The sequence below is a fragment of the Globicephala melas genome, chromosome 1 (assembly GCF_963455315.2).
Source record: "Globicephala melas chromosome 1, mGloMel1.2, whole genome shotgun sequence".
Classification (NCBI taxonomy): Eukaryota; Metazoa; Chordata; class Mammalia; order Artiodactyla; family Delphinidae; genus Globicephala; species Globicephala melas.
In genome coordinates this window covers 338272-366029 of record NC_083314.1, presented here as the reverse complement: position 1 = coordinate 366029, position 27758 = coordinate 338272, and the positions used below count along the sequence as shown (strand labels likewise).

Below are 27758 nucleotides of genomic sequence, written 5' to 3'. Positions count from 1 at the left end.
AAAGGTGATGGGTTCAGTCACCTACGGAAACAAACCCAAACCCGGGCCAGTGGAATGGGAAGACCCTGCCTTCTCCCCAGCGGCCCCAGGGAGACGGAGAGCAGCAGAAGGAAAGGGCCGGGGGCAGAACTGTGGTTCCGGCCGCTGCCCATGGCTAGGTGAGTGGCACCCCCCGGGGGGCAGGTAAAGCTCTCGGTGCCCTGAGCTCTCTCCCCACGACCGGGAGGGGCTGCAAGGTCCCGTCTGCCCTTCTCCTCTGATGGCAGGTCTCTCAGGCACAGATGGCTCTAGCTCGGGGGCAGCCAGGCCAATCTGGGCACAGCCCAGGGAGAGGCACTGCCAGTCTGCCATCTGCCACCCAGGTGACAGCCGGTGACGCAGAGCTCCGGGCTAGGAGGTCAGAGCCTCTCCCTGCTGCCACCAGCCTCCCAGGGCCTGGCAGGAGGTGCCTCTAGGCCCTGAGGGGCAGTAGGTCTTTAAATGAAAACAAGCCAGCTCTCTGCCTGGGAGACACTGCCCTCTGCAAGGTGTTTCCACCAGGGCACAGGCTGTGGACGCAAGTGACAGCTCTCTGCCCCGAGCTCGGGACAGGAAGGGGGTTGGGCCAGCCGTCGGGGGGACACCCACCGGGAATCAGAGGGAACCCCGTAGGCAGAGTAATGCTGACGAGCCTGGACTGTGGTTCCCCCCTCCTCTGCCTTCTGACCGTGGGTCCCAGGGCAAGTTCACTGACCCCAGAGCCCCGGTTTCCCCACCTGTAAGGGGATGGAATCAGCCACAGTCACGGGCTGCTGGGAGGGGTAAAAGGCCGAGCGCACCTGTGCCCTCAGCAAGTCATGCCTCCTGTTTACTGCAAATACCCCTGGACGCCCCACCTCAGCAGCTTCAGGCAAACGCCTGCCAGGTTTTCATGTGCATTAAACTCTCCTGGAAGCTCCGTGAATGCAGATCCCCAGGCCCGGCCCCAGAGATTCCCATTCAGTAGGTTGAGTTCAGGCACCCGGGGGATTATGACATTTTGAGAAGCAGAGGACAAGATGGTCCCCAGCCCGCGGGTGTGGGAGCGTGCGGGCGCGAGCCCAGGTCCTCACCACGTCCAAGCCCTGGCCCTGTCCCCAGCCCACCGCAGTCTGGCTCCTCTCCGCAGAGAGTCCCCAGCGCTTTGTTCTTCCTGCTGCGTCCCATCCCTTTGCACCCACGTTCCTCGAGTCAGGGACTCACGAGCCCCCCCGCCCCCCGGCTCCAGACTTTTTCTAGGGCTGGGGGTCAGACCGTGGGCCAAAAATACCCCTCACCCTCATGGCCCGTGTAATTCTTTATTCACTGACACGTGGACTCGTTCATTCTCCTCATTCATTTGCTCACTCATTCACTCAATCATTCATTCATTCACTCACTCATTCATTCACTCATTCATTTGGTCACTCATTCACTCATTCATTCAACACTTCTGCGAGCCTACTCTCCACAAGCCACGACACTAGGGGCCAAGGTTGACATGTGCAAAGCCCCCCTTGTCAGAAAAAGGCCAAGGAAGTGATGGTCCTTAGAAGCCACATGCCCTCGGGGACCCTCAGCTCCAAACCCAAGGGCAGGCTCAGGCTGACTGCCCCCCACCCCGCCCAGGAGGCGGCAAGAATGGGCCTCCTGGGCTGCCCTTGCTTGCCAGGAGGAGAAGCTGTCTGGAGAGGGGGATGGCCCTCCCCAGCGCACTCACCGTCACTGCCAGGTACAAAGTACTTTTTCCTCCGATCCAGCCCTGTCCCTTTACATAATTCTATTCCTTATAATTACGTGTGAGGACGGGCCAATTCCCCCAAACACGGGCGCTCCCTGGATCCGCCAGGCAGGGAAGCTCGGCCATGGCCTCGATTCTTCCCGTCGCCCCGCATCCAGCCTCTGCTCCCAGAACAGGCTGCAGGCGCAGGCCACTCCCCCACCCACGCCCTGGAGCTCAGAAAGCACCCAACCCCCTCATCCTGCAGAAGGGCGACAGGCTCCGAGCGGGGCCTGATTTGCTCTGGGTCGGTCACAATCTAGTCCATTTCCTCCATTCACCCCTCATTCATTCATTCGCCCAACACCTTGAGAGTCTATCAGGTACCGAGGCCGTGCTGCGCATCGGACACACGAGGATGACCAAGACGTGGTCAGCACAACTGCCAAAATACAGCACAGGAAGTGCACTGAGGACAGAGAGGGGCCAGGGCTCCGGGCGAAGGCTTAGGGAGAGCAGGTACAGCACAGGAAGTGCACCGAGGACAGAGAGGGGCCAGGGCTCCGGGCGAAGGCTTAGGGAGAACGGGACACACACCAGCACATGGCATGGGAAGGGCACCCAGGCACAGGGAGTGGCAAAAGGCTGGCGGCAGATTTGGGACCAGGCCCAGATCCTCAGGTTCCGGTGTCTTCCTCCTGCCTCCGAGGCCTCGCTGCTCCCTAAGGCTTCCTGACCCCCTCCGTGGACCTGGGCCTGCCTCGGGGAGGGCTCTGCACGCAAGGCGCCAGAAAGTTCACACCCTCAGGTTAGCAGCGATGTTCAGAGCAGCCCTTCAAGGGCGCGTCAGGGCCAAGGGCTGCCCTTCACCCACTCAGGGACAGGACAGCCAGGCTGCCCCAGGACATGGACCGGTGGTGCCCCCAGCTTCTCTGGGCAGGTGCCAGGTCACTGGAGACACTGTGCACGGAGATGACAGACGCAGCTTGGGCACCACACACCGCTTGTTTCGACCGCTGGCTCAGCCACTGACCATCTGAGGAGACGCGGCAAGTCAGGTCACCACTCTGAGCCCCAGATCGTCATCTGTGAGAGGGTCAGTAACAGCCATTTAATAAGGTTGGAGGAGTCAACAGAAGGTACACAGACAGTCCACATAAGTGCACAGGGTCAGCAGGTCTGTGTGATGGGGTGGAGGGACACGTGGCTCGTTCCTTCCCAGAGAAGGGGCAGCAGCAGAGGCTCCGAGTCCCCGGAGAGCCTGTCCTCCACCCGAGTCACTGTGTGGACCTGCGCGAGCTGCTTAACCTCTCTCGGCTTATCTCTGGCTGTCTTGGGTTTTGCCCTAGTGGAAATGGAAATACTTCCAGGGTTATTATGAAAATTAAATCCCCCTATGCACGGGAGCGCCTGCCTGCGGTGAGAGTGCAGTGAACACTTTCCTTCCTTCTACAGAACCAGGCTCCTGCGCCACCCTCCTCAGCATCATCTCAGGTCCTATGCCCTGAAGTTTTCCTTCCTGAGACTGAGGATATGGGATGTGGGGCAAGGGATGGGGTCGAGGTCCCAGCCCAGCATGGGGGGTACCCTTCACGGTCACCGAGAGACAGAACTCAGGCATCCTTCTGCTCCAGGACAAGGGGCATCACCCTTGGCAAGAAGAACAATTCTCCCCATCGAGCGCCCCAGCTTTGCCTCCAAACGGGCTCCTCCTTCAGGATTCCCAGAGCCCATTCACGGCACCTCGGGCTTCTGTCTGCTCTGCTTCAAAACTCAGGCAACGTCTCACAAAGACATTTTATTACAGACATCATCAAACTCATGCAGAAGCAAAAAGAACGGCCTCCTGTGCTTGGCCCCCAGCTCCAACATTTATGAACATTTTCCAATCTTGTTTGCCTAGATCCCTCATGCTTTGTTTTTTTTGTTTGTTTTTTTTTTTCCTGGAGTATTTTAAAGTGAGTCCAGATATCATGTTATTTTTTCCCATAAATACTTCAGTATAACTAAAAGGCCTTTTTAAAAAATATCTCTCTCAACGAACTATGGTTACCGGGGGGAAGGGTGGGGTGGAGGGATAGACTGGGAGTTTGGGATTGACACGTACACACTGTTATCTTTAAAATAGATAACCAACAAGGACCTACTGTATAGCACAGGGAACTCTGCTCAATATCCTGTAATAACCTAAATGGGAAAAGACTTTGAAAAAGAATAGATACATGTATATGTATAACTGAATCACTTTGTTGCACACCTGAAACTAACACAACACTGTTAATCAACTACACTCCAATATAAAATTAAAAAATTAAAAATATATATATATCTTTTTATGACTATCTGGCCATTATCACACCTAGCACAGTAAGGTTCTTTAATAGTATTAACACCCAATCCACATTCAAACTTCCCTGATTGTCTCAAATTTTGCCCTTTTTTTCTAACTCCTATATTTTCTTCTAGGTTTCAGGTCTTATGTTCAAGTCTATTTTGAGTTGACTTCAGTATATGGTGTAAGATAAGGGTTCAGTTTTCCCAACACCATTTATTGAAGAGACTGTCCTCCCCCCTTTGTATACTCTTGGCTCCTTTGTTGTAAACTAATTGACCACATACATGTGGATTTATATCTGGGCTCTATTCTGCTCCATTGATCTGTGTGTCTGTTTTTATGCCTGTGCCATAACGTTTTGATTACCGTAGCTTTGTCATATAGCTCTTTTTATAATTTTATTTAGTTTTTTGGCTGCATTGGGTCTTCATTGCTACACACGGGCTTTCCCTAGTTGCAGAGAGCGGGGGCTACTCTTTGTTGTGCGGCTTCTCATCATGTGAGAAGCCCGGTGTGCGGGCTTCTCATCATGGTGGCTTCTCTTGTTGCAGAGCACGGGCTCTAGGCACGTGGGCTTCAGTAGTTGTGGCACACGGGCTCAGTAGTTGTGGCTCGCGGGCTCTAGAGCACAGGCTCAGTAGTTCTGGCACAGGGGCTTAGTTGCTCCATGGCATGTGGGATCTTCCCGGACTAGGGCTCCAACCCGTGTCCCCTGCACTGGCAGGCGGATTCTTAACCACTGCACCACCGGGGAAGTCCCTGTAGCATAGTTCTTATAAACTGATGGTTGGATCTCGAGGCTCCATTGGCTGCAGGTTAGATTTCTGCCATGACCCACTCATCTCATGTTCACCCCAACTCTCCTTCCCAGCACCACCGGCCCAGCCACAGCTGTGTGCCCTCTATACTGCGGCTTCCTCAACATCTTGTAAATCCTAGACGCAGGCTCTCTTTCACCTCTAGGCCTTTGCACCTGCCGTCTCCTTCTTCTGCTTCCCTGGGTGGGATGTAACTTTTCGGACGCAGTTCAGAGACACTTGTGTGGGTGGGTGCATCCCCTGCTGTGCCCACTCCCCCTCACACTTCCCGGCTCCGGGCTCCTCACTTACCTCTGTCCTTGAATGAATCCCCCACCCAGACTGGGAGCCCCTGAGCTGCAGGACTGACACTAGTCCTCTTCCTACCCCCAGGGCCTGGCACAGAACAAGCATTTAATCAGTGTTTAGGAGTGGACGCAACTTGCCCAGCAGCAGCGCTGGCTCACAGGGTGGTAGGGCAGTGATGGGGTTTTAGAAATGTTCTCAGGCCGGGCGCTGGATGAATGGCTAGCACCGGGCAGCAGCAGAAACCCACAGGCCAGGGAGAGCCCGCCTTCTGCGGGGGTGGGAGCAACAATCCAGCCAGGCTCTCCTGGGCCCCAGAGCCCGTCCTGCCCTCAGTGAACTGGAGACCAGCACTCCCCAGGCTGCGCTGCGTAAGGAGAGCCTGCTCTGCCTCGGGCTGGTGGAACTGTTTGGGGACCCATATCACAGGCCTTCAGGTGGAGTCCGCAACCACAGCCAGAGTTAAACGTCCCCAAATGTGTCCAGATGGGGCGTCTTGACTGGTCACAGCAGGGGCCTGACAACATCACACGTCACGTCTTCCTTCATTTCTCTCCTTTCCGCTCATTACGGCCTCCAAGCACGTTCCCCCCACCCCCTTTGCTCTATCTCCCTTCCCGTCTGTCTTCACACCCATCACACCATCCCTTGTTCTGTTTTTCCACATTAATTGGTCATCAGTCCAACATTTATATTTTTATTACTCGTTGTGCTTATTCAGTAGAATTTCGTGGTCACAATTCCTAATTTAAGAAGCAGATAAATGGGACACCAATGTGTTTCTTCAAAGAGCTCACTAAAATAAGTCAGTTTTGTCAGCAGCTCTCAACTGGAAAAAAAGGTTATCTGGTCCCTGGTCCTTACGACGCCAAACAATTCATTTAACTTAAATTTCCCCAGGGATCTGACAGCTTCACTGGCTGTTTCAGCAGAATCTAATCCAAGCTGCTAGGGGAAATGGTAAAATTCTCTTCACCCAGAGAACTTCCCATCCAGGAAACTGGGGCAGACTGACGCCCGCGGAGCAGCTCGATGGCTCAGGCCTCCCTGGGAACCTGCGTCTACTTTATGTCTCACGCTTAATACCAAGAGGAGGGACAGTGTGGGGGCAGGAGCCAAGCAGGGAAACTCTCCCCCAGAGGGAGGCGCTAGTAGGAAAGCACAGCTTCTCCAGCTGGCAGAGGGATGGCTGCAGGGGCAGGGGGCGGGGAGGGGACGATGAGGGCCAGAGTCTGGACCACCTGTTAGGAACTAGAGCCACAGAGGACACCCAGGTGGCTGCCGGAGCGGCCTCCTGAGCAAAGGGAGAGGGGCCTCCCCCCGCCCTCCAGCCTCAGCCTCCAGCCTCAGCCTCCAGCCTTGCCAGCGCCTACCTTAGAGCTGAACATGCCCAGGTTCCAGTTGGCAAAGGAGCCTGGGAGATGTAGTTCCCCGCCTTCAAGGCCGAGAAGAGGGCAGGTGGGGAGTGGGTCTCAGGGCAGCAGGCAACCAGCACAGCGTGTGTGTGTGTGTGTGTGTGTGTGTGTGTGAATGTCGGGTCTGGCCCGAGAGAGGCACTGACACTTTAGTGTATTCTGGTTTCCCAAGAAGCCCCACGAGGTAATGACCTGAGCGCAGAGCAGGGCCCTCCCCTCGCTGTCAGGGCCCCGACGCCACGAACGGGGTGGACAGCTCAGCGGGAGCAGAACAGAGGCCAGGGTCTCGGGCCCTCCGGGACGCAGTGCCCTGAGGGTCCAGCAACAGTGCAGTCGTACCCACGGACACGTGTAAGCAAACGCCACGCGCACGCCTCCTGACTCATACGTGCACGGCACACTCAGACACGCACAGGAACTGTGGCTGAAACTCCTCGCATGCGCTTTAAATCTTCTTCCTAACGTGGTCTAAAACTCTCAGATGTGGTGTGTGGGGTAAACAGGTAATCGTACCTGTGAAAGTGTTTCTAAAGTTCATGGCGCGTCTCACACAAGTGCAGAAACGGCACCTAGGTCGTACCGAACCTCTGTCTGGTCTGTGCTCCATCGGCTGGGAGTGGAGGCGACACAGACGTCACAGGTGGAGTCACTGTAAGGGTCACAGGGTTCAGAGGTGCCCCTGACCTGGGGGAAGGTCGAAGGACGGCACCGCCCCCCGTGGAGCCCCCCAGGACCGGGTGTCTCACGGGCGTGGCTCTGCGTCACCGGGAGCCCCTGCCTGTCAGGTCAGGGCGCGAGCCAGGCCCCGCTGTGGCCTGGTGACACTTCCCCGCAGCCGTGGGAGGGGCTCCAGGGAATGCAGCGCGCGGGCTCGGCGAGGGGCCTACAGCCGAGCAGCCCAGGAGGACGGAGGCCCAGGGACCAGCCTGGCACCGGGAGCCGGGGTCACAGCCAGGGCTTTCAGGGCTCCATGTGAGCCTGGACTTAGAACACAGCCCCTGCAGCTTGGCACGTCCCCTGCACGACCCCACCTTGGGGCTCTGCGGGCAGACAGAGGGGGCCCAGGGGCGCCGTTATCCCCAGACCCAGGCGGGCGGGTTGCAGGGAACAGAAAAGCTCTTTGGCCAAGTTTCCTTTGACACCAGGGAGCTTCTGGCTGACACTGGGGTTAGGTTCCTGAGACCCCCGTAGCTGAAGACCCGCAGACCCCCCAGATCCCCAGCTGCCATCTCAGGAAGGACATTCTTCCCGAGCCATTTACGAGTAGAAGGAAGGGGTCAGGCGGGGGGCGGGGCAACTACACCAGCCACTAAATGGAGATCAATGAAGTTCCTGCCAGGACTAATTACTGCACTCTCGAGCCGGGAGCATTTCTACCGGCCAAACGGCCTCGTCTGCCTTGAACAGTGTGGGTGGGATGTGCTGGTGCCTTAACCCCCTGGCGTCTCCGGTTTGGACGCAGCTGTCAAGGAAGCAGGGTGAAGGGGGGCACAGCCGGCGGCCCTGGGTTGCGGCTCTGCATTGAAATTCATCACGGTTTGTCCAGCTCCCTCATCTTTGCTCAACACAGGCCCTGAACAGGTCACGCAGCCACTGGTGCAACAGGCTGGTCCACACACGCCCTTGCTCCCCGCCTGGGTCCACACGCGCCACACCGAGGCCTCCCCACCATCTGCTCGCGTGGGCAGTGCTGGCCGAGGCGAGTCCAGTCAGGACTAGTGACAGGTCACACCCACGGGCCACTGGCTGGTCTAGAGAAGCAGCCAGTGCAGCACAGCCCAGGGGTGCCGCCCCCTCACTTCCCCGCGGCTTCCACGGCCGGGCCAGCCCTCAGCCGGAGTGAGCGCAACGTGGTCTTCCTCCGACTCTTGAAGAAAACCTGAAAGAGGTTTTGGGGAGAACAAGGACCAGAAGCTCCGAGCTGAAGAGCAGCGTCTGCAACAAACCCCCAGCTCCAGATGCCAGCCCGGTGTGCCTCAGGCCGAGGCAGCCGTGTGTGTGCAGGACAAAACAGAGGGACCCCCTCTCAGTAAAGGGAAACTAGGCAGCTAAGATCAACCCTCCTCGAAGGCAGCTAGGAGAAGTGTGATGTAACACAACCATCATCTTAAAAGTATCCAAGATGCAACAAGGTAAGAAGGAGACACTGGGCTGAAATCTGGCATTGGGAGTCCAGAGGTAAAGGCACTTCTGTCCTGAGAGCGTCCGTCCACCGTCTGGCAGGAAAATCAGCTGAGCAGCCTCCCTGGGGTGGGGCCCACCCGGCAGGGACTTTGATAAAAACGCCTCATCACGGATGTGCATTTCAGAATGGACCAGACGGACCTCTGCTCTGACCTTTCACCCTCTGGTGATGGAAACCCAAGCCCTGAACTTGAATTAAGGTGCCTGCTTGAGGAATGCCCCCAGCACCTGCCGAAGCAAACAAAAATCCTCTCTGGGGGAAGAGAGCAAACGATTTGTCACACTCGATGCTCAGCAAAACCTGAAGATGAGGTGCAAAAGGAAACAGAAGCCTTGAGTGCAGGCTGTCAGGAAGGACAGATGACAGGAGAGCCACAGGGCACCAGGGGGTCAGGATTCGCAGGTGCCGACCCTAAATACGAAGCCTGTAACTGCTAAATACAATAAAACCCGGTGCACAGAGCTCACTGCAGGTCTGACGCAGCTCAGGAGGAAACTAATGAACTGGGAGACAGCTCAGAAGAAGGCGTGGCGCACAGCGGCGAAAACTCGCAAACGCCCTAGGAAGGGTAAAAGACTGTGAAGAAGACGTAGACGTCACTGGAGTTAGAGCAAGGAAAGACAGATGACGGGGCAGAAAGGTCGAAAAGGATGCTCAGGGCTGAGAAAAGACATCAGCGCACAGATTCAAGAACCCCAGCAAATCCCAAGTAGAAAAAATAAAATAAACGTGCATCTAGACATATCAGAGAGAAAACAAAGAAGACAGTTCTAAAAACAGAGACCGAAAGACCAGGTGCAGAGTGGGAGAGAGGCAGGTGCCTCCTGATGTCCAGGAGCTGCTGGGACAGAGCTGACGAGACCCTGTCCCTGCTGGACACCCAGGCCTGTGGGTGGGGTGGGCAGAGTTAAAAAGAGCAAAGAAAACCTGGGGCCAGAAACAAACGTAAGAGTCCCCCGACGGCAGGTGGTGGGCCTGGGTCCCTGATCATTGTAACAAACCTCTGGAAAGGGGGAAGGTGCTTCTCAGGCTGGCTTAGAAACTGACGGAGGACAGAGAGCAGGACAGCCTCCAGGACAGGCCTGTGTGGCCCAACAGCTTCAGGGCTGGAACGCATAAGTTAAAAAGTGGGTGTTGGGGATGTCCCTCGTGGCACAGTGGTTAAGAATCTGCCTGCCAATTCAGGGGACACGGGTTCGAGCCCTGGTCCGGGAAGATCCCACATGCCGCGGAGCAACTAAGCCCATGAGCCACAACTACTGAGCCTGCGCTCTAGAGCCCACGAGCCACAACTACTGAGCCTGCGTGCCACAACTACTGAAGCCCACGCGCCTAGAGCCCGTGCTCTGCAACAAGAGAAGCCACCGCGATGAGAAGCCCGCACACTGCAACGAAGAGTAGCCCCCACTCGCCGCAACTAGAGAAAGCCCGCGCGCAGCAACGAAGACTCAATGCAGCCAAAAACAAATAAATAAATTAAATTTAAAAGAAAAGCGGGTGATGACGGCCCAAACGATCATACAAAATCATGGGCCTGAAACCTCAGTTACCTTCCAGGAAAGAATCAGTAATCTGTGCCTAAATGAGGCCCAAACAAACCAAAAACCAGATCATCTTGCCCACGTACTCCAAGAGCAGTCTGCAGTGAGTCTGGACTCGACTAGCATCGAATGACGTGGCTGTTTCTGTGTCAAGAAGACCTACCCTCACGCTGGGACACGTCGGCTCCAGCCGTCCGCCCTGGGGTGACCTCAAGGGAGCAGTGTCGCCACACGCCTGGCCCCTGCCACGCTCTTGGGTGAGCAGGGAGCCCAGATGCCGGCCGCCCCTCGAAGATTTACTGCTCTGTTCCCACCACCGTCTCCAGCCACCTCTCGTCTCTCAGCCGGTAATGCATTTTCTACATCCGTACAAGATGTATTCGAGGTGGGGAGGTTTATTCAGCACATTCAGGCCCAACAGAGAGGACGGCTCCTCCTCGAGTTCCGAGCGCGTTTGCCGTTAGAAGCCTGGATGGGCGACTCGGGTGCCGGGCGGCGGCGCAGGGTGGGGTGACGTGGGGACACGTTCACGCGGCCACGACGCTGCTCTGCCGTCCCGAGGGGACGGGCCGGCGTGCGGGCACCCAGGTGGATTTAATTACGCACGGGCCCGGCGTCAGCTGGCCTGCCGAGCACAGGGACACCTGTGTGGAAGGACGCAGAATTCCATGGACCGTGTTATCTGTATTCTGTGTAAATACAGGAGCCGAGCTTGCAGGCTGAGTGCACGTGCCACCACCACTGCGCAAGTCCTTACCTGTGCACCCGGCGGCCGTACGACCCACCGTGGACCAGATCATCCTGCCTCTGTCCAAACCTCTCCCAGAGCTCCTAGTCTGAAATCGCATCTCCCAAATCCCACCTCGAAGGCCTTCCACGGTCCAGCCCTGCCCTCCGAGCTGAGCTCGGCCCCCTCGCGCTGCCCTGCACGTGCTGCTCTGGTCCCACGGCACCACCCGTCGCTCTCAGGGCCCCCGAGGCCCTGTGACCACCCCGGGGTCTCAATCTCCCCGGCTGCTGTAACAAGACACCGCAGACGGCGGCTAGTCAACAGCACTGATTTCTCACAGGCTGGAGGCTGGATGTCCAAGGTCAAGGCCCCGGCAGATTCTGCGTCTGGTGAGGACCCGCGTCCTGGTTCACAGCCAGCGTCTCCTGAGTATCCTCACGTGAGGATGGGGCGGGGGGCTCCAGGGCTCCCTTCTCATAAAGTCACTGACCCCAGCACGGGGCCCAACCCCCAGGGCCTCACCAGCCGCAGAGGCCCGGTGTAGGTCGGGGGTCAGCGCAGGGATTTGGGGGCCCGGCCTTCAGCTTGGAGCCCCGTCCCTGCCCGTCTCGCTTTCTTCGGCGCACTCAGCCCGTCCGAGGTTTTCCTGACTGTCCCGTCTCCCACGGATGCGGGCTGCACAGAGAGCTGCTGCCTGTTTATCGCCAACCCCCGGGACTCTGTACGTGAGACCACACAACACACGTTGGGGAAAGTAAGAGGCAGTGAACGCCGTGCTTGTGGGGCGTGTGAATGAGAATGAGCCGTGTTGCCACACATTTCAGTTCAGTCATTCATTCAACAGACCCTCCGGGGCACCCACCAGACGCTCCAGCCGACGGTGGGGACTTGCGGCAGGCCCAGCTCCCACTGAGCTCACGGACAGGGACACGACCGGACGTGAAATCACGCGAGGCTCTGGATGCCGGCCCGGGGACGTGGTTGCACAGGGGCTCCTGGGCTGCGGGCACAGCGGGCGCAGAAGGACACTGGGCACTGCCTGACCCTCACGTGTGCGCGTCCACTCGCCGGGGTCTGAGCGCCAAGCAGGAGGACTGTGGTCCTGATGAAACACGTTCTGACCCGCAGGATTCCTCTCCGGCCTCTGCGCAGTCGGCCGGGCTGACACAGCTGAAGGGCACCGACAGGGCCGGGTGAGGGCTACTAGGCTGAGGTTCGGGCCGCCTGTCACCGGGCCTGGCTTCAGCAGGGGTCACTCTCGCCCTGTCCAGACACTCTGCAGTCCCACCCCGTCACGGGCCGTGCTGGGCAGTGCCTCGGCCTCCTTCACAGACGGGAAACCAGACCCTGAACAACCCCAAGGACCAGTCCCTCAGGGGCCTCTGCCCCTCCCACCCCTGCAGCCAGACAGGCGACATGCCCTGCTCCAGCCGTGACCCAGCCGGGGCCCCTCCCCCTCCCCCCATGCAGAGTCCACTCAAGTCCCACCCCCTGCACCCGATACGCACTTCGAGGCTCTGGGGACTGGAGGGAGGCCGGATGAGAACCCTGTGGCCCGGGGGGCCCAGAACATCCCTCCCGAAGCCCACCTGGCCCACCCGCTCTGAGCGCCACTCAGCTGACAAGCTCTCGCCACCCCCATGGTTGGTGTGTCTCTCCCGATGGGTTGCTGGTTTCTCCAGGGCGAGAACCTGCCTTATATTTTTTTTCCACCTTCCAAGTCCTGGCACACAGACCCTCCCTCAACTCATAGCAACTGATTACGTTTCTCTCGGCCTTTTCTTACTGAGACTAATGCTTTAAACAAGTGGCATGAATCTTGCGTTTCATACCAGACAACCAGGCTCAGCTTTTTGGATATAACAGCTCTCATCAAAACAGAAGCTTTGGGCTTCCCTGGTGGCGCAGTGGCTAAGAATCCACCTGCCAATGCAGGGGACGCGGGTTCGAGCCCTGGTCCGGGAAGATCCCACATGCCGCGGAGCAACTAAGCCCGTGCGCCACAGCTACTGAGCCTGCGCTCTAGAGCCCGCGAGCCACAACTCCTGAAGCCCGCGCGCCTAGAGCCAGTGCTCTGCAACTAAAGAAGCCACCGCGATGAGAAGCCCTTGCACCGCAACGAAGAGCAGCCCCCGCTCGCCACAACTAGAGAAAGCCCGCGCGCAGCAATGAAGACCCAATGCAGCCAAAAATAAATAAATAAAATTTAAAAAATTGTTAAAAAAAAAAAAAGCTTTTCACTAGGCTCGCATTTGGCCTTAATGATAAAAGGCTAAGCTGAAGCCAAATTCATGGATTTGCTGCTAATCGCTCTTCCTGGCTGCCTGGACCTGAACTAGACTTGACAGGCATAAAGGAGTCAGCTCAGTTCTGAACCCCATGACGAGATGCTAAGCAGGAGAAGCAAGCAGACGAAGAACACGGGCTACAAAACGCTATTTGGGTAAAGGCTGTGGACACACAGCCGGCAGCCCGTCTCCCATCAACCTCCTCTTTCCACGTGACTTCCACACTGAGAGAGGCCTCTGTCCTCCCCTCGAAACAGGGTGGATTTGTGACCGACAGATCACGCGGAAGTGACGCTACATGGCGACGGTTAGATAACGAAGTGCGTTTCCACCTTGGTCTCCCGGTACACCTGCCCTCGGAACCCAGCCACCATCGCCCGGAGAGGGACGGAGGTCACCCACCTCCAGCGGACGGCAGCGCCAACTCGCCACACGTGATGAAGCCATGCGAAGTGGACCCTCTGGGCCGTCCCGCCCCCGCGCAGGTGTCAGAGTCTCAGCAAGGCAGTCACTGCTGTCGCCGGAGCCACGGAATCAGGGCGGTTTGTTACCTGGCATCTCCCCAGTATTAGCAGGTCCTCTGCTGTAACTGATACCAAGGCCAGCCCGCCACGCTCCGTGGGCGGTCACAGGGACAGGACCGGAGGGGACGCTCCAGCGGGGACTGTGCCTTACCCAGGATGCTTTCCGTCCATCCGCACATTCTTGTGAAGGAAGAGAGCATGGGTATATTATTTGTGTTGTTTTTAAAATATGGAAAAAAACTGACGAAACATTCATTCTGTGAAAATGGATGTTTGTTATATTTCCCTGCTATTTTAATTTTCTAAATTTCTTTTAATATGGTAGCCGGTGAAGACTGATTCTGTGACCGCGTGAATCCGGATTTAGGGTCCGTGACTGGGAGGCAGAGACTGTTCCTCCCGACGTGTCTGCACCCCTTCTCCCCTCTTTCCTTCCGTTCTGAGGCTCCCCGGACCCGCCTCGTCACGGCATCGCCATCTCCGGCGTCCTCTCTGCCCGAGCCCCTCTCTCCTGAGCCGCCACCTGCACCGTCCCCCAGCCCGCTCCCCGCTCTCCCCAGGCTCTCTCCTGCCCGGCCCGGGCCCCACCTCCTCCGTGCGCACGCGCTCAAGCGCATCCCATCCATGAATTCACACGCGCGCCCACGCACGCCACGCCCATCTGCACGCTAACCCGACTCCTGGCGCCGGCGGCCTGGCGGCCTCCGAAGTAATAGCTCTCGTCTGACCTCAGCTGCCCGTTACCCCCGTCCTTGCTGTGGCGCAGCACCCGTCTCCTGCCCTCCTGCACCCTGCCCCCCTCGGCCTGTCCTCCTGGGGCTGACACCGCCACCCCTTCTCCTTCCCTCCCTGCCCCGCTCCCGAGATGCCCCAACAGTGAAGACCCCGCGCCCCCTCCCACACTCCCTCCCGCGCCCCCTCCCGCGCCCCCTCCCGCACTCCCTCCCGCGCCCCCTCCCGCTCCCCCTCCCACATCCGATGGCCACAGCCAAGCTCTTCCCCACCCCTCAAGTCGCGTCCACCTTCCCCCTCCGTTTCTGGCTCAGCTCTCGGCATCGCCTGGTCCGGGGCTCGGGGCTCATCTCCGGCCTTCTCCTCCCCTCTCCCGCTACCAGGTCTGGGGCATTATTCTCCTAATCAGCCCCCAGTGCAGGCACACCCCCAGAGGCCCAGGCCCTCACCGCTCCTCACCTGGATCCCATTACCGCCACCCCCCAACCCCGTCTCCCTGCCGCTCGCCTTTAACCAGGAAGCACGTCTCTGCCAGAGAAAACTTTCTAACACGCACATCTGGGCCCACCTCACCCGTCATCATCCTCGATGGGTAAAACCCAACTCCCAGCCCTCACGTCGCCTCCTGCAAGCTTGCGTGCAGCTCACACCTCCCTGCTTTCTCCTGCGGGGCTCCCTCCGCCCAGGACGCCCCGATTCCTCAGGTGACCCCTACTCCTCCTTCAAGGTCAGCTCCAGTCAGAGTGTCCTCAGCACGACCTGAACCTCATCTCACGCCGTTGCCCAGGATACGGGCTCCTGAGAGCAGCGCGGTGGCCCTTTTTCCCGTGTCTCAGAATCCAGCATGAACATATGGGGCTCCATACATTTTGGCTAAATACAGAGCTTCCTAAAATCAAACCTGAAAATCCAGAGGATTCTGATTAATGTGGGCCGTCGTGTGACTGTTGCTGAAACACGAGAGCAGAACACATGGCTCCGCCCCTTGGACACTCGGCGCTGGGGACGTACCTCTGGGGTCAACGAACCCGCAGAGCCAGTGGCGACGGGGTGTCACTGCTGGAACCGAGGAGTGTGTCCCGTGGGGGCGTACCCAAATCCCGCACCCCAGTCTCAGCCCTGCCCACGTCAGACACGCCTGGTGCCGTCCACCAAGTGATCCTGAGGACGGACGAGCCACAGGGGCAGGTGGACGGAGGGGCGGCATCCAGGGCTGTGTGCCCGCTGGGGGCCCCAGGCTGCAGGGCGCTCTGAGGGGCAGGAGGAGAGCCCTCGCAAAGGTAGCGTTTCACGGCGCTCCTGTGCCACAAGGCCAGGGCCACGGCCATGCCGTCCAGCCGGTGCCTGGGGACCGCGTCCCACACACACGTCCCTGGCCACACACGCACACACGTGCCCCTGGCCACGGCCGAGCATCGGGGCCCGACTTCCCTTGTTGCCACCCGCCTGCTGGCCTGACTCCAAGGCCATGGACCGTCCCTCAGGCTCTGCGGCCCCGGGGAGTTAGAGGAAGGGCCCTGGGGCGGGAGCCAGAGATGTGCCCACCCTCCACAGGGGGACCCCACGGTCCACTCGGGACGTCGAGTGGAGGCCCCACCGAGAGCCCATCAGCCTCCAGGGCTTCAGACCAGACCACAGGACCTTGGCCACGAGGGCAAAGCCGGGGCAGGGTCCCCAGAGCAGGATGGGCCCTCCCCAGAGCGGGGGCAGGGATGCCGCCCTGACCTCGTGTATGGACGGCAGGCCTCAGGTGGCTGCTTGGGGGACTGCTTCCGTCCAGCGGTGGGCAACGTGAGGGCTGAGCTACGCCCCATCTCCTAGCACTGCCTGCCGTGGAGTGGGAAGTGGGGTCCTTGGTGCCGAGCTTTCTGGAGGGCAGCTGTGAGCCTGGCTGAAGGGTCACATCTCAGATGGTGCCCTCGTCAGCGGCCCATCGACCAGCCAACCACGGGCCTTCTGGGTGCAGCATCCCTGATGCGGCAGGGGCTGCAGCCGGGGGGCCCCTCAGGCTCTGACACCACCCCCTGGCTCTCTGGGCCCCCATCCCATCTCCCCGCTGAGACGGCCCCCGTGCAGGGCAGGAACCACTTCCCGCTGCATCAGCCCGGCCGCTCGCACAGAGCTGGCGCACAGTAGGTGACGTGCAGGGCATGCTGGCTACCTGGGGGCACGCACAGGGAGGGCAGGAGGAGCAGAGGCTGCCCTGTGACCTGACTCCGGCTGCCCCACCCTTCCCGGCCCAAACGGGCTCCCAGAGAGGCACCACCAGCTCGGGAGACTGGGCGCAAGTACAGAAAGTCAAACAGTGCGACACACAGCCACAGGGGTCACGGCAGAAGAGGGTGAGCTGCTAAAGGACGCAAACAGACAGGAAGGGCCGAGGGAGCTGCGTCAGCGTTAGAAAAGGCTTCAAGGAGAAGCGGGCTTTCGTCTGAGCCTTGAAGGTGGGGTGGGGATGTGCAAACCCAAAACGGCTCCTAGTGAGCGACGGCCCAGAAGTGGGAAAGCCTGCGGGGGGCGGGTCTGGGTGGCCTCATTGGACCCCCACGGTTCAAGGGGGGGCAGGTGGGGGGGAAGGCCGGCGAGCAGGGACCAGCCCACACACAGGACAGGCAGGAACCTGACCCAGCAGGCGAGGGCAGGAACCAGGGAATACTCAAGTAACCAGGCAGATCCCGGCCTCCGGACTTCCCAGCCCTTCCGCCTCAGGAAGAAAAGCACACGTGAAGGATCACAGCCCCCGCCTTCAGGAGACGTAGGGACGCTGTCCACGAATCAGTAAGGAAAAGACAGGTGACCCCGTAGCGAAACGAGGAGAAGACTTGGGGGGGCAAGAGGCACTCCAAGGAAGGCCAGCAAGTGCGTGGAAAGGGGCTCCACCGCTCAGTCACCAGCAAATCAAAGGAGAGACCACATACACCCACCCGAAGACGGCTGAATCGAAGACACCAAGGGTTGGCAAGAATGCGGGACAGGAGGAGAAACTGGCAAGAGTATTCGGGGAAAATGCATAACCGCCCATGAAACACAAGACGCACACAGCCGGGTCGCAGCAAGAGGAAGGCATTTATCAAAAGCATAGCAAGCGCTTTGAGCGTGGGGCGGGGCCCAGGCTCAGGACCCACGCAGCCAGAAAAGGCCTTGGCCGGCAGGGCCTGGGCGGGGCCTCTGCTTAGCGCCTGCGCGGAAGGGGAGCCGCAGCACGCGGAAAGGAGGGCCTCTGCAGTGGGGGCTCCCGAGCGTGAAGGACCACGTGTTCCAGCAGAATGTGCTTCCTTTAGAACTGCCGAACAGACTTTTACAAGAGTAAGTACTGATGATAATACTGAAAGAAATTCATCAACGTTTATGAAGGAGATGAGAGAGCCATCATCTATTAGATGAGAAAATGAGTCACCATAATAATGATGAATGAAAATACTGCTCATTAGAAAGTCAAGGGAGCTACCCTGTGAAACGGGGCTATCATTCGGCAGTGTTGAGTTTTCCCTTCTAAATGCAGGTTATAGGTTGTTACAAGATACTGAGGGACTCCCCTGGTGGGGCAGTGGTTAAGAATCCGCCTGCCAATGCAGGGGACACAGGTTCGAGCCCTGGTCCGGGAAGATCCCACATGCCGTGGATGCAACCAAGCCCGTGCAGCACAACGACTGAGCCCACACGCCACAACTACTGAAGCCCAGGCAGCTAGAGCCCGTGCTCCGCAACAACAGAAGCTACCGCGATGAGAAGCCCACGCACCGCAACTAGAGAAAGCCCGTGCACAGCACCGAAGACCCAACGCAGCCAAAGACAAATAAATAATAAATAAATAAATAAATGTTTTTTAAAAACATAGAAAGCAGGTTAATGACAGCACCAGACTGGAAACTACCTAAAGGTCATCAACAGTAGACAGACGGGTAAGTGGAGGTGCATGGACGACGAAACACGACTCTGCCGTGCGAAGAAATAAACCGAATGACGGGCAGCGAGACCGTGAATGTCGCAGGCGAAGCTCTGCGTGAAAGAAGACCATCACAGGTGAGGGCGTTGGGGGCCGCGTTATTCCAGATCAAAACCAGGCAGAACTAGTCGATGGTGCCAGAGTGAGGCTGGGGAGATGCCCGGAATCCCTGCCCACCGTGGGGCGCCGGGGATGCTCTCTCTGTCCCCTGGTCTGGCTGCAGGTGGCGCAGGCGTGTTCCGTTTGTGACCCAACCGGGCTGGCAGTCTGTGCGCTCTCCTGGACTGATGTTGTAGGTCAGGCAAACGTCTCTCAAAGGAGAGCACGTGCAGAAGCTTCTCCGGGGCACCTTCTCTCCGGCGTCACCCGGCCCTGGACGTACGGCCCCTCCTGAGCGTCACACGTTTCTTCACACGTGTGACAGAGCCTCCACCTCCCTCTCCAGCTCCCAGCATCTTAGCTGGACCCCTCCCTCCAGCCCTGACACCCTCCAGGAAAGAGCACTTGGTTGGGGGGTGGGTGACCTGCCGCGTTAACGCAGCAGTGGGCTGGGGGCTGGGGGCGGTGCCCAGGGGCCCAGCCTACACAGGAGGGAGACAGAGCCCTGGCGCCATTGGCTCCTGGGATCCCACCCTCTCCCAGCAAACCGCCTGCCCAGGAAGTAACTGTGGGACAGACAGCACTTTTACCTCCTAAAGCGTGAAGTAAACGAGAATAGAGCCGTTTCTGCTCACCTGGTGGCATCACTCACTCTCTGGGCAAAGTGTTTCTAGAGGTTATGAGAGGTGGGGCTGGGGGTATGTGTTGAGAGAGACTGATCTCACTAGTGACCCCCTCCACCCCAGGCCCCCATCCTCACCGCCGCTGCTCACGCCAACAGGAAGTCCACTAGCGATTAATCCACCAGCGACGCGGGGAGTCACTGGCGCCCACCTATCCAGGTCCAGGCATTCAGCACCCCATGCTTCCATGCTCCCAATGCCGCCATCATTCTGGAAATTCGAGGCCCAGGTCCCCTGGTGTCTCTGCCCCCGAGGGCCCACCGGAATCAGCCTTTCTTAAACATCCACAGTCTTTCCCATGTACTTCACCCCACTGCCCCACCTCACCCGCAGGCAGGGATGCCACGTGAGGGAGAGAGGAAAGTTCGGGGAAACGTACCCTTGGAAGCTGGTGTCTGGGTGAGGGGCCTGCGTTTCTCCTTTTTAATGCTCTGTTGCAAAATGCACCAGGTGTTTTATTTCAGTCCACACTGAAGCACATTCCAGGGCAAATTTCCTATCGCCTGTCACAGCTCAGGGGAAAAATGAACACACGTTTCCCAGCTCCATCACCTAAGGAAACAGGCTCGCGGCAGAAAGCATGTTCCCTGCAGGTCAGGTGAGGGAATGAGGTCATCGGGAAACAGTCTCACGGGGTCCGAGGCGAGTGCTGGGTGCCCCTGGGGCCGGAGAGAGGACCAGCTCGGGGGACGTGGCCGTGGTCCCCGTTAGCACGTGCTCCCCGGGTCCTCGCTTCTCGCCCTCCTGCTTCAGCCTGGCTTCTCCTTATCACCCCACCTCCCATCCTAACCTCGGACAGACAGGGTCTCAGGGAAAACAGACAACTTCTCTCCTTCTCGAGGGTGGAGTCCCTGCCACCTGGGTCTCCAACGGCCAAAAAAAGAGGGGCCAAGGTCTGGGGCAGGGGCTCCCCACTACCAGGTCCCCCACGAGGCCGAGGACAAGTTACCCTGAAACCCATTCCCGACACTCTGCCGGGCGGGGCAGGCGGAGGCCCACCACCCCTGACCGCCAGCCCTGGCCCTCCGCCCGCACACCCCCCGGCCACTCCCTGGCCCCGCACGCGGCCCAGCTGCGCCCCCAGCCCCTGCAGTCTTTGTTCTGTGACCCCCTCCGGCTCTCCTTCAGGACGCCTTCCTGACTTCCTTGGGCAGAACTGACAGCCCCTCCTTTCACCACTTTACCGTAGGAGTTCATCTCGACACACCGTCCTGACATGGCGCGGGGCAGGGACCGTGTCTGACACCTCCACACACGCAGCGCCTGGCAGCGCCTGCACCCTGCCGAATCCCCACTAAAACGTCGGCCACACGAATGAGCGAGGCTGGCAAGGACCCCGCCCGCCGGCTGCGTGTCCTCGAGAAGGTCCCCGGCCCCCGCAGTCCCGCACGTGCCGGGTGTGAGATGCCGCCCCGTCACGCCCTCCTGCCTGGAGCAGAGAGGAGCTCAGAGCACGGCCCCGCTGGGCAGGTTGTGGGCCTTCAGCTGGACTGGGGGCTGAGTGACTGGTGGGCAGAGAAGGGGACTGTGAGGGGGGCCCCCCACCCGACACTGGAGAGAGAGCCTGAGGGTGGTGACATCCCGGCCTGCCTGCACAGACAGGAAGGGCTCACCTCTGAGAAACAGCCTCGCTGGCTTGTTTTTAAAGAATAGCTCCTCTTCCATGCCATTAATTCTTCCCTTTGGGAACCTGAGACATCAAAGCTATGCTTTCTTCCCACTCCCGTGCCTTCCTATTTGCCAAGTCCTTTGCACCAGACACTGAACTGAAACTGAAATAAGGAGAACGGCTGTCTCTTCAGCCATCACAACCCTGAGGGCACATTCACGGAGGGGGGACAGCGCCCCAGACGGCCGCCGGTCAGTCAGTGCCCCTCCTGCCGCGGCAGAGGCTGGGACAACAGAGATGCCATCGTGGGCAAGAGCTCGTGGCCACAGCCTCTGGTCCCCGTCACCCCTCGGACCCCGGGCTGGACTTCAGGGCACAACACCAACGTGCGTCCACCCCCCCCCACCTGCATCGTGAACTCCGGCCACGCTGCTGTGAGTCTCGGTCGCCCCGTCTGTAAAGTGGGCTGATGCACTGCCTGCACCCTCCTCCTCCACCCCTGGCACCAGCGAGGAGGACCCTGTCACTAAAACACTCTGCCCACCCTGACGGAGGACACAGGCACAAGCAGGGCACAGTCCTGGGAGACCTTCTACTGGACGGCGCCCAGGTAGCAAGGGCAGACGTGCGTCAGGCTGGCAATGAGAGAGCTACCGAGGGATCTGGCTCTGCACCCAAATCCCCAATCACATGTTCCTCTCTGCCGAGCAAGCATCACTCACGGTCTCCCCTGCCCGCCACGTTACAGGAGAGCTTGTGGGGGGTGGGGGAAGTGCAGACCCAGGCGGCTGCAACAGGGGGGCGCGGGCTGGAGCCCGGGAAAAACTTCTCGACCACGGAAGGAGCTTGCAGGACATGGAAACAGATGGCCAGAGGAACCGGCCCATCTCTCAGAGTATTTCAGAACTGGCGAGTGTGGGTCGAGTTAGTCTTTGCGCCTGAAGCAGTGTCCGCAGGCAGCCCTCGCCCGCCTCCGGCAGTGATGGGAGAGCCGGGACAGCGCGACGCAGGGAAGATCAAACGGGGAGTCAGGGTGTGCAGGCCCTGGTTGTGGCCTGCAACTCCGTAGAGGGTTAAACACTCATGGGAGCAGCTCCAAGGGGGCCGACCCCACACTGACAGAGCGGGGGGCCGTGGAGGCTCCACCGGGGAAGGCTCTCCCTCATCCCCACCATGGAGCCAGGCCCCGCGCAAATCCTGGCCCAGGCTCCTCCCTAAACACGGTCTCTGCTGTACTGTGCACCCTGCAGAGCTGATCAGCAGCGGCGGGGCGGGGGGGGGGGCGGGGGGAGGAGGCTGGTGCCGACCCCTGAGCACACACCCCGAGCACAGCAGACTCTGCCCGACACACACACACACACACACACACACATACATACACACACACACGCGCGCGCGCGCGCGCGCACACACACACACATTCCCATCCTCCCATCCCCCAAAGGGACCAGCCAGCCTTCTCAGTCGCTGTGGCTGTAATTCTATCCCGGGATCCCAATGACATCATTTACTACCCACCAGCCATATGACCTTAGGCAAATCACTTAAATCCTCTGAGTGTCCTTCCTCATCTGTAGAGAAGGCCATTCTCCAGGACTGTCCACCCTCAGTGTCCCACTGCCTCGCAGACACCCCAGGGGCTGCCTGCCTGCCCCCTGCCCCGCTGCCCGCCAGTTCACTGACATTCCAAACACTGGGCAGCAGAGACACCCCACAAAGCAGGCAAGTCCTGTCCCCAGAATTAAGGACTCTGGGCCCTGCCCCTCCCCCGCAAAGTTCACCCTGAGAAGGCTGCCCCACCGGCCCCCTTGCACAAAACCCCGTTCCCCCCGTGGAAGAACCCCCCACCCCAGGGCTCTGAGAGTCAGGGAAAGCCAGGAGTCCCACACGTCCCAGGAGGGCAGCGGGAAACATCTGATTACCCCAGCCTGCTCCAGCCCCGCTCAGTCTTTCATACAGGAGCAGTGGTCCATCAGTCACCATCAATTATTCATCCAAGTCAGGGCCAGAGCCAGGCACGCAGCCCGGGAGCCGCTGGAGCGGGTCCCACTGCCACCCTACCTCCACTCCCCCAAAGGCAGTCGATCACCTCTCCCATCCCGCCCCCCCGCCCCGCCCACCCGGGGTCTCACGAGCGCCCACCTCTGGAATGTGTACACGATAGTCAGATGGCTATCACCCCGCTGAACACATGGCCAGCACGTCACAGGCCAAGCTAAGGCCGGCACACAGGAGCCTCACAGCAAGGATTTCCAAGAACCAAGAAGCAGAGAGACCTGCTCTCTGTCAAGGTTGACAGGCATGTCTGGTGGCAGAGGTGCCTGCACAAAAGGTCCCAGGCTCCGTGTCCCCAGAAAGACGCCCACTGCCAGCCCAGCCCCGGTCCCATCCTGAAGGTCTCCTTTCCGCAAGGAGAGGTCACAGCATCCTGGACTCCAAAAGTCAAAGAGGAGGGACTTCCCTGCTGGTCCAGTGGTTGGGACTGCGCCTTCCAATGCAGGGGGTGCGGGTTCGATCCCTGGTCGGTGGAGGAGGGGGTGGTGCTGAGATCCCACATGCCTCGCAGCCAAAAACGGAAACATAAAACAGAAGCGATATTGTAACAGACTCAATAAAGACTTTAAAAATGGTCCACATCAAAAAAAAGATCTTTAAAAAATAAATAAAATAAAAGTCAAAAAGGACAGGCCCTCAGGACCGAGCCAGCAGTGCTGCAGGGCCCTCCAACAGCACAACCACTGAACCCACCCGCGGACAAGGCCCTCCCGTCAGCATTCACCCAGTAAACATTTACTCGGCATCTTCCAAGGGCCAGGCGCCAAACACGACACTAGTTTACACCCAGCACAGCGCAAGTCCTGGCTGACCGCCTTCCTAAGAGTGGGTCACGGTCAGTCTTTGTGGATCAGCTGCTGTTCACTGGCCCAGCAGGAGATGAGATGGGGAATCAGTTCTCCTTTGGACCAGAGCCTGGAGCTTGCAGCAGTGAGGCCGAGGCGCCCAGCTTGCTCCCCCAGGGCCCCTGCCCACAAGAACACTGTACCCATGCGTGCGCCCAGCTGTCTTCTCTGCCAGGATCTGCCTCACTGTCCCTGCCCTGCCCTACTCCCGGACCTGGTTCTGCCCACAGGTAAGGAAGGCAGCCGTCCACCCGGTGTTATGAATGGCACGAGGAAGCACTGCCCCAAATACAGCCCGGGGGGCGCAGGGGAGGGGAGGCCTGGGTGGCAGGGACACCAAGGAGGCACTGGCATATCTGAGCGGAGTTTGCAGGGAAAGGCACCAAAGGGGAGACAGCAGGTAACCGGACTATTGCATGGATTCTCCCTTTTGTTAGGTGAGTCCTGGAGGGTCCTAGTGACCCCATGAGGAGGGTGGCACCTGGGCTGCCTGCCTCTCATGACTCAAGGGATGACAGTTACACCTTCTGCCCTGGCCATGTGCACTAGACAGGGACACGTGAGGGCGTGGATTATCCATTTTGGAAGGTATGTGGTGGTCCAGGTGGAGCTGTGGGTGGGGAAGGAGAGAAAGGGAAGGAACAGAGGCGGAAGAGACCTCCTCCACCTTCAGGGCATCCTGAGCTCTGGAAGCACAGGAATGAGCCTGTTCAGATGAATCGAGAGGCCGGAAAGCAGCGCTGCCCAGCTACAGGGCCCTTAGAGCTCTGGAGAGCCGCCAGCCTCTGCCCACCTGCCCCGGCAGCTGGTCCCGCCCCCTCCTACCCGGCCACGCCCCACCCCGTCTGCAGGCGGCCCCCAGCTCAGCCCTCACGCCCGCTCTGACCCACCAGTCTCGAATCCTGGTGCAGCCCCCGCTCCAGGGAGGCCCACCCCAGCCTCGCTTCCTGCTGGGTCCCCGCAAAAGCCTGCCCCTCCCACCAGCCCAGGCTGGTGTCCGCACGAGAGGAGTGGGCAGTGAGGCGTCAGGATAAGGGCCAGAGGCACCGAGTCGCTGACACTGGGAGGCCGCAGCCGGATTCCAGGGCCTGAGGTCGTGTCGTGTGTCCCTAACGCCCACAAGCTAACCGTCCCAACCCAGGCCACGCGCGTGAAACTGCTCCTGAAGGCCTCCTGCTAAAGGAGTCCCAGACACGGGCTCACGGCAGAGGTGCTTGGAGCCCGTGCCCCCATCTTATCGTAAGAAGTGGGATCCAGGGGGAAAAGGCGGCTCGGCCACGGTCTCAAAGGGAGGGAACAGTATCCACCACACTGGTTGTCCCCTCGCCCCCGCCTCTGTCTCCGGCCGAAGGTTAGGACGCAGCCGGGACCCTCCATCAACTGAGGCGCGCGGGGCTCTGTCCGTGGTGCTGAACCGCCGCCGCCCCGCGCCGCGCGGGCCTTGGCATTGCGGGCGCCGGGGGCGGGTCCATCCTTCTGCAAGGAGGGGGGATAAACAGGCAGATGTCCCAGAGCATGGGAACGGGGAAGCGCAGCACTCCAACACCCACCTCTGCTCGTCACCTGAACTGGGCGTGCGCACCTGAGCGGAGATGCTGAGATACGGTCCGTTCAGAGAAGTTAAAAGTGAGAAAACAGGACTGATCTGGTGAGTCCCAGGGTTCCCAAGGGGAAACTTTCAAAGAAGGAATTCACAAGAGAAATGTGGAGGATATGCAACAGGAGAACCTTTCAAGGGTGTGGGGGGATTCTGAAGGGTCCTGCCAAGAAGCTGGAGGTCAGGTGTCAGGATCTTTCAATGTCACACGTCCAAAGTCCAGAACCGTGACCGTGACCCTTCTGGGGTGCGGTCCTTGGAGTCTAGTGGGCAGAGTGTCAAAACATTAATGCACTGTCCACCCGTCCTCTGTTGGTGGCAAAGTAACTTCAGATTAGGTTTATGTGTTTCTAGCATAAACCCTGAGACTCGTTGGGAACATTTGGAACAACATCAGGGTTGTGTTGAAAAGAAGGGGCTGAGTCTATCCTGAGCCCCAGCCTGGAGTCCTTGCTGAAAAACCGAGAAGCTGTATTCCTCAGGGACCTGGTTCTCCACTGTCCCTTCACTACTGAGGTTGAGTGATGGTGGCCTGTTGCAGGGCAAACATTCCACATGTGTGAATGGACCACATACAAAAGAGCCGTTTCATGCACAGCCTCCTGGATTTAAATGGGCAGAACAGGTGGTGGGAGCATCTGCGAGTTCTCCTGCAGGTTTGACTCTCACAACTGAAGTCTCCTGATACGAGTCCACACACAGACACACACACACACAGACACACACACACCCACGCACACCACCCCTTACCCTGGAGATAGCGTCACGGCACGGATGAAGGGGGCTTTCACCCTGCTAAGCCCCTCTCGCCCAACGCTGTTCTCCCCACACACACACTGAGATGCACCCACTGAACACGGTGACACCGGCACGTAGCTCTCCCCACACAGACCCTAGGAGGGAGGCAGTTGTGGTGGTCAGTCTACCCTCTCCTGAACCTACCCTGGCCCAGACTCTCCTCTGGGAGGGAGGACTCACCACCTGCTCGGTCTTCTGTCACAATGTCTAACAACATTTATTGTTCAGAAACTCCTCTTGCATCCACTTGAAATACTTCACACTTTAGGTTAATCCTATTGCCTTTCTGACATCGTGAATCATTTTTAAAGATGTGGAGAGTCTCCCTCGTTGGAAGTGGGGCACGGACCCCCCCGACCCACATACACACGGAGAACCTGTGGCCACGGGTAACGACAACAAAAAAGTCCAAGGACACAAAGGTCCCTCGAGAGCGCATCTGATCCTCCCATTTCCAGGGACAGCACTGCCCCAGGGTCCCCTGAGGAGAAGCCCTGGAGGAGCCTATCTCCCACCCTTGTTTCTGGGTCTGAAACGTGAAACACCCTGGCCTCCCTTAACCCCCAAGCCCAGCCCCCCCCACCCCAGCAATCACATCACCAGCAACTAATACACTTCTCAGAAGCCATATTTCTATTACAGCAGGACAAGAGAGCAAAGGTGTGATTGGGCTCCATGTGACTGAGTGTGACAACTGCACAGTTAGCCACATGTGTCATCAAGAGACAAGAACTAGGGACAGTTCATGCTCAAAAACTCATTTCCAAGAGGACCTGACACCTCCCCCCATCTTTTGTTTACTGTCCTGCCTCCTCAGACTGTAAGGGCCGTGAGGGCAGGGACCCGTAGGCTCTGTTCCAGCAGAGTGCCTGCTCGTGGGTGGAATGAACGAGTGAGTGGGAGGCTGGAGGGGCTGCAGGCCTGGCCAGGGACACACAGGGAGGGGCTGTGAGGCCGGGGGCCCTGCTTCTCTACCAGCTCCAACACTGAGGACGGAGGACAGGCAACGTCGTGACTTTCCTTCCCTGGAGAACTCAAGCACAGAAAGGATGCTTGACACTGGGGGCTGGTTTGAGAGGCCCCTGCTGCAGGCGAGGCTTCAAGCTGCTGGAAGGAGGGAATGAGTCTACACGCTTTTGTACGTGCCTTTCCCCCCTCTTCCTTCCCCAAACACCTCTGTCACCGGGGCAGGGCGCCAGGTCCTGACGCAGACACATCATCTCACCCACCCCGCACCAAGCCCCTGCAGCCCCTGAGCGACGCCCTCCAGGAGGAGCTGCAGCCTGGACATACGGCCTCAGGGTCAATTTCGTCCTCAATTTCCAAAGGATGTGAGAGAGAGGAACCCGTGCCCACGGGCAGGCTGCCAGCCGTGTGTGCACAGCAGGTGTGCCTTGAGTGTTTGTGTGAAATCGTGGCTCCTTCCTACCCTGAGCCACATGCCCGGAAGTGCCGCAAACCCCAGACAAGAAGGAACTGCTCTCTGGAAAGGGGGCCGCTTCGGATCTCTCTCGTTCATTAAGGGCCAGAGCCCAGGGCCCCAGAACTGAGAGTCC

General features: G+C 59.1%; 1 protein-coding gene across 2 annotated transcripts in view; it reads right to left on the bottom strand.

The window, feature by feature from the left end:
* Positions 1–27758, bottom strand: part of SYT2 (synaptotagmin 2) — an 87818-nt gene that overhangs the window by 52045 nt on the left and 8015 nt on the right. Inside the window, exon 1 of one of the 2 annotated variants that reach the window (XM_060297411.1) lies at positions 1718–1905. The exons of the other annotated variant lie outside the window; for it this stretch is intronic. The gene's annotated coding sequence lies outside the window, so the exon portion shown is untranslated. Of the gene's footprint in view, positions 1–1717; positions 1906–27758 lie in introns of those variants that run through there. 2 annotated transcript variants of the gene reach the window in all.